This window comes from Staurois parvus, unplaced genomic scaffold (assembly GCF_062004578.1).
Source record: "Staurois parvus isolate SC_StPar_1 unplaced genomic scaffold, SC_StPar_1.0 ptg000563l, whole genome shotgun sequence".
In the NCBI taxonomy this organism is placed as follows: domain Eukaryota; kingdom Metazoa; phylum Chordata; class Amphibia; order Anura; family Ranidae; genus Staurois; species Staurois parvus.
This window is the reverse complement of record NW_028318359.1, coordinates 603581-616015: the sequence shown is the minus strand read 5'-3', so window position 1 is coordinate 616015 and position 12435 is coordinate 603581. Positions and strand designations below refer to the sequence as shown.

At 47.5% G+C, this 12435-nt stretch overlaps 1 protein-coding gene across 4 annotated transcripts in view; it reads left to right on the top strand.

Moving 5' to 3' along the window:
- LOC149450749 (serine/threonine-protein kinase PAK 1-like) overlaps positions 1-12435 on the top strand; it is a 130532-nt gene that overhangs the window by 33495 nt on the left and 84602 nt on the right. The gene's annotated exons all lie outside the window — the stretch shown is intronic.

Below are 12435 nucleotides of genomic sequence, written 5' to 3'. Positions count from 1 at the left end.
GATGGCCGTCAGTAATTTGCCATGCAGCCTATAACTCACTTTCTGCTCCCGTGTTTATTTATAGACTTTATAAATCAGCGGACCACCTGTTATTAGATACAACCGCGCCGCTCGGTTTTCAAAGCCTGGGAAAATTACAGCTCCAGTCGGGTCTATAATTTGCTGTCAGGAGGCGTAGGATTTCTGATGAGCAGATGGAGGTGAAGTTTACCGGCACTATAAACAGAGACAATGCCTATTTGTATCATGATCGGGGTAACTGGTAAAGAGCAATGGGAGATGTCTTCTGACCGGGAGCCAGTTTTCTGACTTTACCGGCTGAATGTTTTAAAACGATGTAGCTATATGATCGTTACAATGGGAATGTTTCTGGTTGGTTTTGGGCCAATGCTCATGGCCTACAGGCGGGGCCAGACTGGAACCTTGGGGGTCTTTGGGGGGCTCCTCATGCACGGAGTTGGTCTACATTATCAATGACAGTCGCACTAAAATGCATGACACAACGCCATTCTGAGGTCATTCATACACACCTACGTGAAGTCATAGGTTACCTTCCTTAACCGCTTCCCGACTGCCCTATAGCAGAAATACTGCGGCATGGGTGCGCAAAATCATATATATATATATATATATATATATATATGGCATTTCTGGGTAGGGGGCACGCACACTACCCTCGCCGCCATTCGTGGCCATGCCTGTCAATCACCAGGTCCAGGCCGGTGATTACTCGCCAGCGCCCGGTGATTACCAAGCATCTCTGATGGGGAGGAGGACTATTTTGTTTACTAACAGTTCTCCTCTTTGTCAGCTTGGGCACACTGCACCGCACAGCCATCCAAAGCAGTGTGCGTACAGTGAAGCACATGGACACAGCGCATGTAAAACACACCCAGCACACAGTTAACCCTTTGATTGCCCCACATGTTAACCCCTTCCTGCCCAGTGCCATTTAGTACAGTGTCAGTGCTTCTTTTTTTTTTTAGCATTGATCAATGTATTGGTGTCACTGAGGATGTCAGTGACACCTAGTCAGTCCCGCCCCCCCGTGTCAGAATGTCCACCGCAGTCCCGCTATAAGTCGCTGATTTACACGTATTGGGACATTTTTTTAAGCAAAGACATCTAGTAAAAAATTTTTTACAGAACATGTTTAATAGCAACACAATTGGGAGGCAGTTGTCATCCCCATTACAGAGAAGTGCCTGATCAAGGACCTTCATGGCAGCATCACCACATATTTAGAGGAGCCCCAGTAGGTTAAAAAACACTGCCGTCAAGAATGTTTTTGATTAATTTTTAAATGCTATACCTGTGTGGCCAACATCCTGTGCCCCTGGTTGCTGGTGTGCACAACCCCACAGATCTACATTGGTGCCAGATCAGATGTTGGTAATCTCATCAGTGGTGTTTGTTCTGTTGTGGAACGGCTTTTGTAGACCGTCCATACAGGGACGAGACTCCTGGTAGAGAAGAGCGGAGTATTAGGGAAATGGGCCTTTGCTGGCTGATGGGATTTGTCTCGGCTCTCCAGCCTCTCATCCCGATCTCCTCTGCAGGCACATCTGATGTCTCTCCTGCAGGTGATTTCCCCATAGACAGCCAAAGTCACCTTTTTATATGCAAATTGGTGTCTTCTAGGAACTCCGGCTATCTTGAGTCTACCATCTGCTGTCCCAGAGGTGGCAGGTGTAGGGAAGGGGCTGTGTATGGTGTCCCCGGGGTGTCTTAATCAGAGAGGGCATAATCCACTCCATCTTCACTAAATCATTTATAAGAGACAAGTCACCCGGGCCGATTTTATCAGTTTCTCTCCAGTATAATGTGGCAGAGCTGGCGTTAGAGGAGCTCCAAATCTAAAGGGCAAAATGGAGAAAGAGCAACAAATAGAAAAAAATAAAAATTGTGTGTGTGTATGTATGTGTATATATAATTATTATTTTTTTAAAATATATATTACAGGTACTTATATAGCTCTGTCAGTTTACGCAGTGCTTTACATATATATTGTACATTCACATCAGTCCCTAACCCTCAAGGGGTGTACAATCTAAGGTCCCTAACTCACATTCATACATACAAATACTAAGGATAATTTAGAGAGGAGCCAATTGACCTACCAGCATGTCTTTGGAGTGTGGGAGGAAACTGGAGTCCCTGGAGGAAACCCACACAGGCACAGGGAGAAAATGCAAACTCCAGGCAGGTGGTGCTGTGGTTGGGAATCGAACCAACGACCCTAGTACTGCCAGGCGGAGGTGCTAATCATTTAGCCACTGTGCTGCCCATATATATAATAAGTGTGTGTGTAAAGGGGCACTCTGATGGGGACAACTGATGTAAAGGAGCACTTTGATGGGCCAGGGGTGGACTGACAACTCATGGGGCCCCCGGCAATAAGGGCCCCTGTGTCCTTGCCCAAACTCAAGCCTATGAAAAAGGTACCAGGGCATCTCATGGGGCCCCCTGCTGACCCCAGGCCCTCGGGTAGTGCCCGAGTTTGCAAATGGTCAGTCCGCCCCTGTGATGGGCACACCTGATGTGATAGGGATACATGATGTAAAGTTGCACTCTGAAGGTGACACCTAATGTAAGGGGGCACGCCCTATTCGGACTGCTTTTGGAGTTACTCCTGATGATTCCTGCACTCTGTTACTTAAGCTGGTGGAAAAGACTGAACCGATTTCCCCCATCCACACATTCAAGGTTGATGAGGGAATCCTCTCAGGTAGATTGACGTCTGTTCAGTTGCAGTGGCCAGACATGAATCAAAATTTGTCTGGTCCCTGCTAAACCGATCAAATTTTGATCCATCTATGACCACCTTTTCTCTAACTCCAGCACTCTGCGTTGGTTTATAATGATCCCTGCACTTGATGTTACTTAAGCCTAACCCCTGCACTCTGCGTTGTTCCTAACCCCTGCACTCTGCATTACTTACACCTAACCCCTGCACTCTGCGTTGTTCCTAACCCCTGCACTCTGCATTACTTACACCTAACCCCTGCACTCTGCGTTGTTCCTAACCCCTGCACTCTGCATTACTTACACCTAACCCCTGCACTCTGCATTGTTTAATGATGCCTGCACTTAATTTTACTCCTAACCCCTGCATTTTGTGTTGGTTACTCCTAACACCTGTGCTCTGCATTGATTAATATTGATCCCTGTGCTTGATGTTACTTACTCCTAACCCATGCACTGTGCATTGGTTAATAATGATCACTGCATTCTGCGTTACTCCTAACCCCTGCACTCTGTGTTGGTTGCTCCTTATGCCTGAGCCCTGTACTCTGCGTTAAGCACCTGCACTCTGCATTGGTTAATTATTATCCCTGCGCTTGATGTTACTTAGTACTAACCCTTGCACTCTGCATTACTCCTAACTTCTACACTATGCATTACTTGATATTGATCCCTGCGTTTTGCGTTACACCTGAGCCCTGCGCTTTGCGGTACACCTGAGCCCTGCACTCTGCATTGGTTAATATAGATCCCTGTACTTGATGTTACTTACTCCTAACCATGCACTCTGTGTTACTTCTCACCCCTGTACTGTGCATTGGTTAATAATGACCCCTGCACTCTGCATTACTCCTAACCCCTGTATTCTGTGTTACGCCTGAGCCCTGTACTCTGCATTTAAGCACCTGCACTCTGCATTGGCTAATAATTATCCCTGCGCTTGATGTTACTTAGTACTAACTCTTGCACTCTGCATTACTCCTACCTTCTGCACTATGCATTGGTTCATATTGATCCCTGCTCCCTGCGTTACTCCTGTGCCCTGCGTTACACTTGAGACCGGCGCCCTGCGCTACACCTGAGCCCTGCGCTACACCTGAGCCCTGCGCTACACCTGCGCCCTGCAGTGCATACACCTGAGCCCTGCTCCCTGCATTACACACTCCTACGCCATGCATTGATTAATAATGACCCCTGCACTTGATGTTATTTACTCCTGAACTCTGTGCTTCCTACTCCTGATCTTTGAACTTGGCATTGCTTACTACAGACCCATGCTCTTGTCATTACTCATGACCCCTGCATTCAGCATTACTTCCTACTAACCCCTGAACGCTTCAAGCCTTTCTTACTATTTAATGGAGCCTTGCCAGGACATCTCCTTGAAAAAAAAAAAAGGGCAATGCACCCTGGTGGTCTGTTTTCTTCCATATTATTCAGGTAGACCACCACCTCCCCAGGACGAACTTCCCCTGGGCTGGATCCTCGCTGCCTGTGCCCCCAGCAGGGGAGAGGGATATATTTATTATAGGCGAGACTTGCAGAGGAATCTCGCTGCCTGTGCCCCCAGCAGGGGAGAGGGATATATTTCTTGTAGGTGAGACTTGCAGAGGAATCTCGCTGCCTGTTCCCCCAGCAGAGGAGAGGGATATATTTATTATAAGCGAGACTTGCAGAGGAATCTCACTGCCTGTGCCCCCAGCAGGGGAAAGGGATATATTTATTATAGGTGAGACTTGCAGAGGAATCTCGCTACCTGTGCGCCCAGCAGGGAAGAGGGATATATTTTATTATAAGTGAGATTTGCACAGGAATCTTGCTGTCTGTGCCCCCAGCAAGGGAGAGGGATATATTTATTATAGGCAAGACTTGCAGAGGAATCTCGCTGTGTGTGCCCCCGGCAAGGGAGAGGGATATATTTCTTATAGGCGATACTTGCAGAGGAATCTCGCTGCCTGTGCCCCCAGCAGGGGAGAGGGATATATTTATTATTGGTGAGACTTGCAGAGGAATCTCGCTGCCTGTGCCCCCAGCAGGGGAGAGGGATTATAGGTGAGACTTGCAGAGGAATTTCGCTGCCTGTGCCCCCAGCAGGGGAGAGGGATTATAGGTGAGACTTGCAGAGGAATTTCGCTGCCTGTGCCCCCAGCAGGGGAGAGGGATTATAGGTGAGATTTGCAGAGGAATCTCGCTGCCCATGCCCCCAGCAGGGGAGAGAGATATATTTATTATAGGTGAGACTTGCAGAGGAATCTCACTGTCTGTGCCCCCAGCAGGGGAGAGGGATATATTTATTATTGGTGAGACTTGCAGAGGAATCTCGCTGCCTGTGCCCCCAGCAGGGGAAAGGGATATATTTATTATAGGTGAGACTTGCAGAGGAATCTCGCTGCCTGTGCCCCCAGCAGGGGAAAGGGATATATTTATTATTGGTGAGACTTGCAGAGGAATCTCGCTGCCTGTGCCCCCAGCAGGGGAGAGTGATTATAGGTGAGACTTGCAGAGGAATCTCGCTGCCTGTGCCCTGAGCAGGGGAGAGAGATATATTTATTATAGGTGAGACTTGCAGAGGAATCACGTTGCCTGTGCCCCCAGCAGGGGAAAGGGATATATTTATTATAGGTGAGACTTGCAGAGGAATCTCGCTGCCTGTGCCCCCAGCAGGGGAGAGAGATATATTTATTATAGGTGAGACTTGCAGAGGAATCTCGCTGCCTGTGCCCCCAGCAGGGGAGAGAGATATATTTATTATAGGTGAGACTTGCAGAGGAATCTCGCTGCCTGTGCCCTGAGCAGGGGAAAGGGATATATTTATTATTGGTGAGACTTGCAGAGGAATCTTGCTGCCTGTGCCCCCAGCAGGGAAGGGGAATATATTCATTATTGGTGAGACTTGCAGAGGAATCTCGCAGTAGCTCGGAGCTCCGGGGGAGCGAGGGAAAGGTAAACACCGTCTGGGTTCCTTGACGCGGGCCTGGGAATGAACAGCAGGAAAAGTAAATGAAACCATAGGGAGGAATGCAGAAAAGAGCAATGAGATGGGACTAAGAAGAAAGGATACAGGGGACAAGAGAAAGCTTCACTAACACTTTGACCGAGTTTTAAGCAAGCCCAGCATCCTTCCATTCTGCGGGCCCCACATTGGAAAACTACAGGTCCACTCAGTCATCTATTAATATTGTTCCTGCAGTATAGATAAGATGCCTGCCGAGCAATGGTGTCAAGCTGAGAAATAGTTCTCATGTTTGTCAGCTCGGGGTAAAGTTCATATTTGTAGATTCTGTAGATCCACATCAGCGGGAATTCCCCGTCAGGTGTATATATACCTTATAATTCCTCATCGGTAACCTGTAATTTTTTTTTTTTACTTCTGTTTCATTTTTCTCTGATTTTGTTCTGTAAGTCTAATACCTGTCACTCGCACAACATACAATGCTTTTAACCACTTGAGCCCCAGGCCTATCCTCACACTTCTCTCAAACAGTTGTGCTCAAAAGTTTGAATACCCCGAAATCATGAAATTTGGCCATTGATATTGAAAATATGACTGATCCTTCCAAAAAACTGCACTTTAAGGATAGTGATTATATTATTATTATTATACAGTATTTATATAGTGCCAAAGGGTTTGCTCAGCGCTGTACAGTAGCAAGGGGGACAGAACATGAGACAAGACAGTAACAATACAGTACACAAGGGGTTCGAGGGCCCTGCTCATTATATGAAGCCATTCTCCTAGATCAGCGGTTCTCAACCTGGGGGTCGCGACCCCTTTGGGGGTCGAACGACCATTTCACGGGGGTCGCCTAAGACCATCGGAAAACACATATTTCCGATGGTCTTAGGAACCGAGACACCGCTCCTGTCTCAGGCGATCTGTGGGCGGGATGATATGCTGCCCCTGTAACCTGGCCACACCTCCGGGATTACTCAACAGCTCCGCCTCCTCGCCGCTGATTGGCCACCGGAACTGTAGCTCAGGAGAGGCACACAGGCGGCCAATCACCGGCGAGGAGGTGGAGCTTGGAGAGGAGGAGCCGAGCGGCAGCGCGCGGAGATCAAAGAAGATCGAGGGAGCTGCAGGAGCGGGTGAAGAGAGAGGCCAGAGAAGGAAGACAGCTGACAGGTAAGTGCAAATTTTGCTGCTGCAGCCAGGTATGCAGACTGTAGATGGGAGAGAGAGAGAGCGAGCCCAGGCTGGAGCAGGAGTCAGCAAGGTAAGTATCATTGGTGTCAGTGGAAGGGATAGTGCCCCATCATTTGTGTCACTAATACCAACGATGGGGCACTATTCCTCCCCCCACTGACACCAACGATGGGGCACTATTCCTCCCCCCACTGACACCAACGATGGGGCACTATTCCTCCCCCCACTGACACCAACGATGGGGCACTATTCCTCCCCCCACTGACACCAACGATGGGGCACTATTCCTCCCCCCACTGACACCAACGATGGGGCACTATTCCTCCCCCCACTGACACCAACGATGGGGCACTATTCCTCCCCCCACTGACACCAACGATGGGGCACTATTCCTCCCCCCACTGACACCAACGATGGGGCACTATTCCTCCCCCCACTGACACCAACGATGGGGCACTATTCCTCCCCCCACTGACACCAACGATGGGGCACTATTCCTCCCCCCACTGACACCAACGATGGGGCACTATTCCTCCCCCCACTGACACCAACGATGGGGCACTATTCCTCCCCCCACTGACACCAACGATGGGGCACTATTCCTCCCCCCACTGACACCAACGATGGGGCACTATTCCTCCCCCCACTGACACCAACGATGGGGCACTATTCCTCCCCCCACTGACACACAAAATGGGGCACTTTTCCTCCCCCCACTGACACCAAGAATGGGGCACTATTCCTCCCCCCACCGACACCAACGATGGGACACTATTCCCCCCCCCCCACTGACACCAATGATGGGTCACTATTCCCCCCACTGACACCAATGATGGGGCACTATTCCTCCCACTGATACCAATGATGGGGCACTATTCCTCCCACTGACACCAATGATGGGGCACTATTCCTCCCACTGATACCAATGATGGGGCACTATTCCTCCCACTGACACCAATGATGGGGCACTATTCCTCCCACTGACACCAATGATGGGACACTATTCCTCCCACTGACACCAATGATGGGGCACAATTCCTCCCACTGATACCAATGATGGGGCACTATTTCTCCCACTGACACCAATGATGGGGCACTATTCCTCCCACTGACACCAATGATGAGGCACTATTCCTCCCAATGACACCCACAATGGGGCACTATTCCTCCCACTGACACCCACAATGGGGCACTATTCCTCCCACTGACACCAATGATGGGGCACTATTCCTCCCACTGACACCAATGATGGGGCACTATTCCTCCCACTGACACCAATGATGGGGCACTATTCCTCCCACTGACACCAATGATGGGGCACTATTCCTCCCACTGACACCAATGATGGGGCACTATTCCTCCCACTGACACCAATGATGGGGCACTATTCCTCCCACTGACACCAATGATGGGGCACTATTCCTCCCACTGACACCAATGATGGGGCACTATTCCTCCCACTGACACCAATGATGGGGCACTATTCCTCCCACTGACACCAATGATGAGGCACTATTCCTCCCAATGACACCCACAATGGGGCACTATTCCTCCCAATGACACCCACGATGGGGCACTATTCCTCCCACTGACACCCACGATGGGGCACTATTCCTCCCACTGATACCAATGATGGGGCACTATTCCTCCCACTGACACCAACGATGGGGCACTATTCATCCCACTGATACCAACGATGGGACACTATTCATCCCACTGACATCAGTGATGGGGCGCTAGTCCTCCCACTGCAAAATTACAGTTATGAAGTAGCAACGAAAATAATTTTATGGTTGGGGGTCACCACAACATGAGGAACTGTATTAAGGGGTCGCGGCATTAGAAAGGTTGAGAACCACTGTCCTAGATTGTAAGCTCCTAGGATCGGGGCCCTCCTATCCCTCTTGTATTGAACTGTATTGTCTCCCGTTATATTGTAAAGCACTGAGCAAACTGTTGGCGCTATATAAATCCTGCATAATAATGATTCATGATCTCCTGCTCTTAAGCTCCCTTTGTCTCCTCCTCTCTGCCTCGTTTCCAGGACTTTGCCAGAGCCTCTCCCATCCTCTGGAACTCTCTGCTGCAATCTGTCTTGCTATCCCCTACTTTGGCTGCCTTTTATGCCATCCCTGAAAACTCATCTCTTCAGGAAAGCCTAACATGCCTTCTGAATAGACATTTATAACTTCCATCAGCTCATCCCCCGCACTGGCCCCATCCTATTGGATTGTAAGCTCTTATGAGTAGGGCCCTCTTGATCCTTTTTGATTGTATTGCAGCTGCACTGTCTCCCTTTATATTGTAGAGTGCTGCATGAACTGTGGGCACTAAAGTCCTGCATTATAATAATTTATCAGATAGTTGTTTGGCTTCTTTTTAAATCCTAATAACAGAAATCGCTCAAATGGCCCTCATCAAAACTTTCCATCCCCTGGAAATGTTTGGTCTTGGTACAGACCAGGGGCGGACTGACAACGGATGGGGCCCCCGGGCAATAGGAAATCATGGGGCCCTTGTGTCCTCTCCCACACTCAAACCACACGCAAAAAAAAAAAGCCTATGAAAGGTACCAGGGGCATCTCATGGGGCCCCCCTACTGACCCCCGGACCCTCGGGCGGTCCCGAGTGACTAAATGGTACAGACACATACAGGGAAAATGAGAATTAAAGGTTAATTTACCACATCTGTAGTTTTTTAACCTCCCTAGCGGTCTGATTATGTCCATATTTCTGTGCTCAAAGCGGTACATTTTTTTGCATGGAAATATGTATTTTTTTATTGTAGGCCTGTAATTTTTAGGAATAACTCACTGAAATCTGTCCGAACAAGAGTCTAGTAAACATCCCGGGTATGACAAAATTTGAAACACAAAATCATAAATTTATAATATAAATAATCATAAAAAATAATAATATAATAATAATACATTTAATTCAATAATATAATCAAACCAAAAACACTGAAATTTGAAATAGAGCGCCAAGTTCGCACATCGCTGAGCAAAGTCGCAGAATCGTTTTCAGTGTCTGATGACGAATTTCCCCCACGAATCATTATCACTCAATTCTGCAAGTGGTTCTAATTTACTATCGCTGTTCTCTAGCCGGTCTAAAACCGCTTTTGATCTAAAGGGACGCTTTTTGGACGCCATGGACGTTTCTCAGTTTCCAGGCAGAAAGAACAGTAAAAATGCAGGCAGGGCGCAGGACAAAGCACTCGGGACAAAATGTATGTGAAATGGTTTGATACAGGAATGTTATACTATGTGATTTTAGTGTATTGAGTGAATGTCACACTTTAAAATTTTTGAAATTCCCGCCGGTTCCATCCCACGTACGTCTCAACGCTCGCAGAGACTTGAACCCGGAAGACGGGTGCCGGCATCAGCCGGAGGAGATGACCAGGGACGCTGCATGGAGGACATCGCGGGAGCACAGAACAAGGTAAGTGCTGGAGGGATCCCTGAGCAATGCAGGGTAATCCCGAGTGTAGCTCGGGTTTACCGCTTCTGGTACTGAAAGTTAACCCCGAGCTACACTCGAAAATACCGCCAGGGGGGTTAAATTGCAATTCGTGTCTGTGTATGAATAGTCAATGAGTTTGTTAGACTTTCACATGGATACACTGAGCAGGCTAGATACTGAGCAGGCTAGATACTGAGCCATGGGGAGCAGAAAAGAACTGTCAAAAGACCTGCATAACAAGGTAATAGAACCTTAGAAAGATGGGAAAGGATATAAAAACATATCCAAAGCCTTGAATATGCCAATCAGTACTGTTCAATCACTTATTAAGAAGTGCAAAATTCAGGTGATCTCTTGATACCAAGCCAAGGTCAGGTAAACCAAGAAAAAGTGTAGCAACAACTGCCAGAAGACTATTTTTGGATACAAAGAAAACCCCCCACAGGTAACCTCAGGAGAAATACAGGCTGCTCTGGAAAAAGACAGTGTGGCTGTTTCAAGGGGCACAAAGGATGATACTTGAACAAAAAATGAGCTGCATAGTTGAGTTGACAGAAAAAAGCCTTTACTGTGCCAATGCCACAAAAAAGCCCGGTTACAATATGCCTGACATCACCTTGACTTTCCTCCACAGCTTCTGGCACACTGTAATCTGGAGTGACCAGACCAAAATAAAGCTTTATGATCACCACCATAAGCACTATCTTTGGAGAGAGGTCTAAAAGGTCTATAGCGACAAAAACAATCCCTACTATGAAGCATGGTGGTGGCTCACTGATATTTTGTGGGGGTTTGAGCTCTAAAGGCATGAGGAATCTTGTGAAAATTGATTGCGACATGAATGTAGCATGTTATCAGAAAATACTGGCAGACAATTTGCATTCTTCTACATGAAAGCTGTGTATGGGATGGTCTTGGACTTTCCAGAAGGCCAAGTGGACCCTCCAGTGGTTACAGAAGAAAAAGATGAAGGTTCTGGAGTGGCCATCACTTTCACCTGACCTTTAATATCATCAAGGCACTCTGGGGAGATCTCATGTGCGGTTCGTGCAAGTTGACCAAAGTCTTTGCATGACCCGAAGGCATTTTGCCAAAATAATGGTCGGCTATACCACCTGCAAGAATTCGGGGCCTCATAGACCACTATTACAAAAGACTGCACGCTGTCATCGATGCTAAACGGGGCAATATATTAAGAACTATGAGAATGCAGACTTACAAACGGTCATTTAATTTTTTTACTTCATTTTCAGTTCATCAACTTGGCCTCGTGCTTAGGGTCATAGGGTCATTGTCGTGCTGGAAAGTCCAAGTGCGTCCCATATGCAGCTTTCGTGCAGAAGAATGCAAATTGTCTGCCAGCATTTTCTGATAACATGCTGCATTCATCTTGCCATTTTCACAAGATTCTCTGTGCCTTTAGAGCTCACCTCCCCTAAAATATCAGTGAGCCACCACAATGCTTCACAGTGGGGTTGTTATTCTTGTCGCTATAGTCCTTGTTGATCCCTTTGCAAACATAGCACTAGTAGCTTGATTGTGATCATAAAGACTGGTCACTCCATATTACAATGTGCCAGAAGCGTTAGGTGTGTCAAGGTATTGTAAGCGGGGTTTTTGTGGAATTGGTGCACTATAGGCTGTATACCTACTTGGTGTACCTGACCTTGTCTTGGTATATGAATGCCAAAATTTTACAATTTCTGACAGGGAAACTTTTGAACACCACTGTATGTATGTGTGTATATATATAATATATATAATCTATATCCTACTCCCTTTAGAAGAAAAAAAAAAAACTAAAGAAGCAGTATAGGCTGCACTCCCATCAAACAGCTAAATATACATTCTCCCACATATATGGGAGATTTTTACAGGTCCCTCCCCCAGCCTGCGGCTGAGCTGTAAAAGGGGAAGCAGCACACTAATGAGCTCATCTATTAATCTGCTCCCTCCTTCCATCAGCATAGTCCTTACTGGCACACAAGCATTGCCGCACAACTGATTGGCTCCTTGTGTTGCTTCTCCTTTTCCCAATCTGAGCTCTGTTGCATAGGGGTTACAAGGTTAAATTC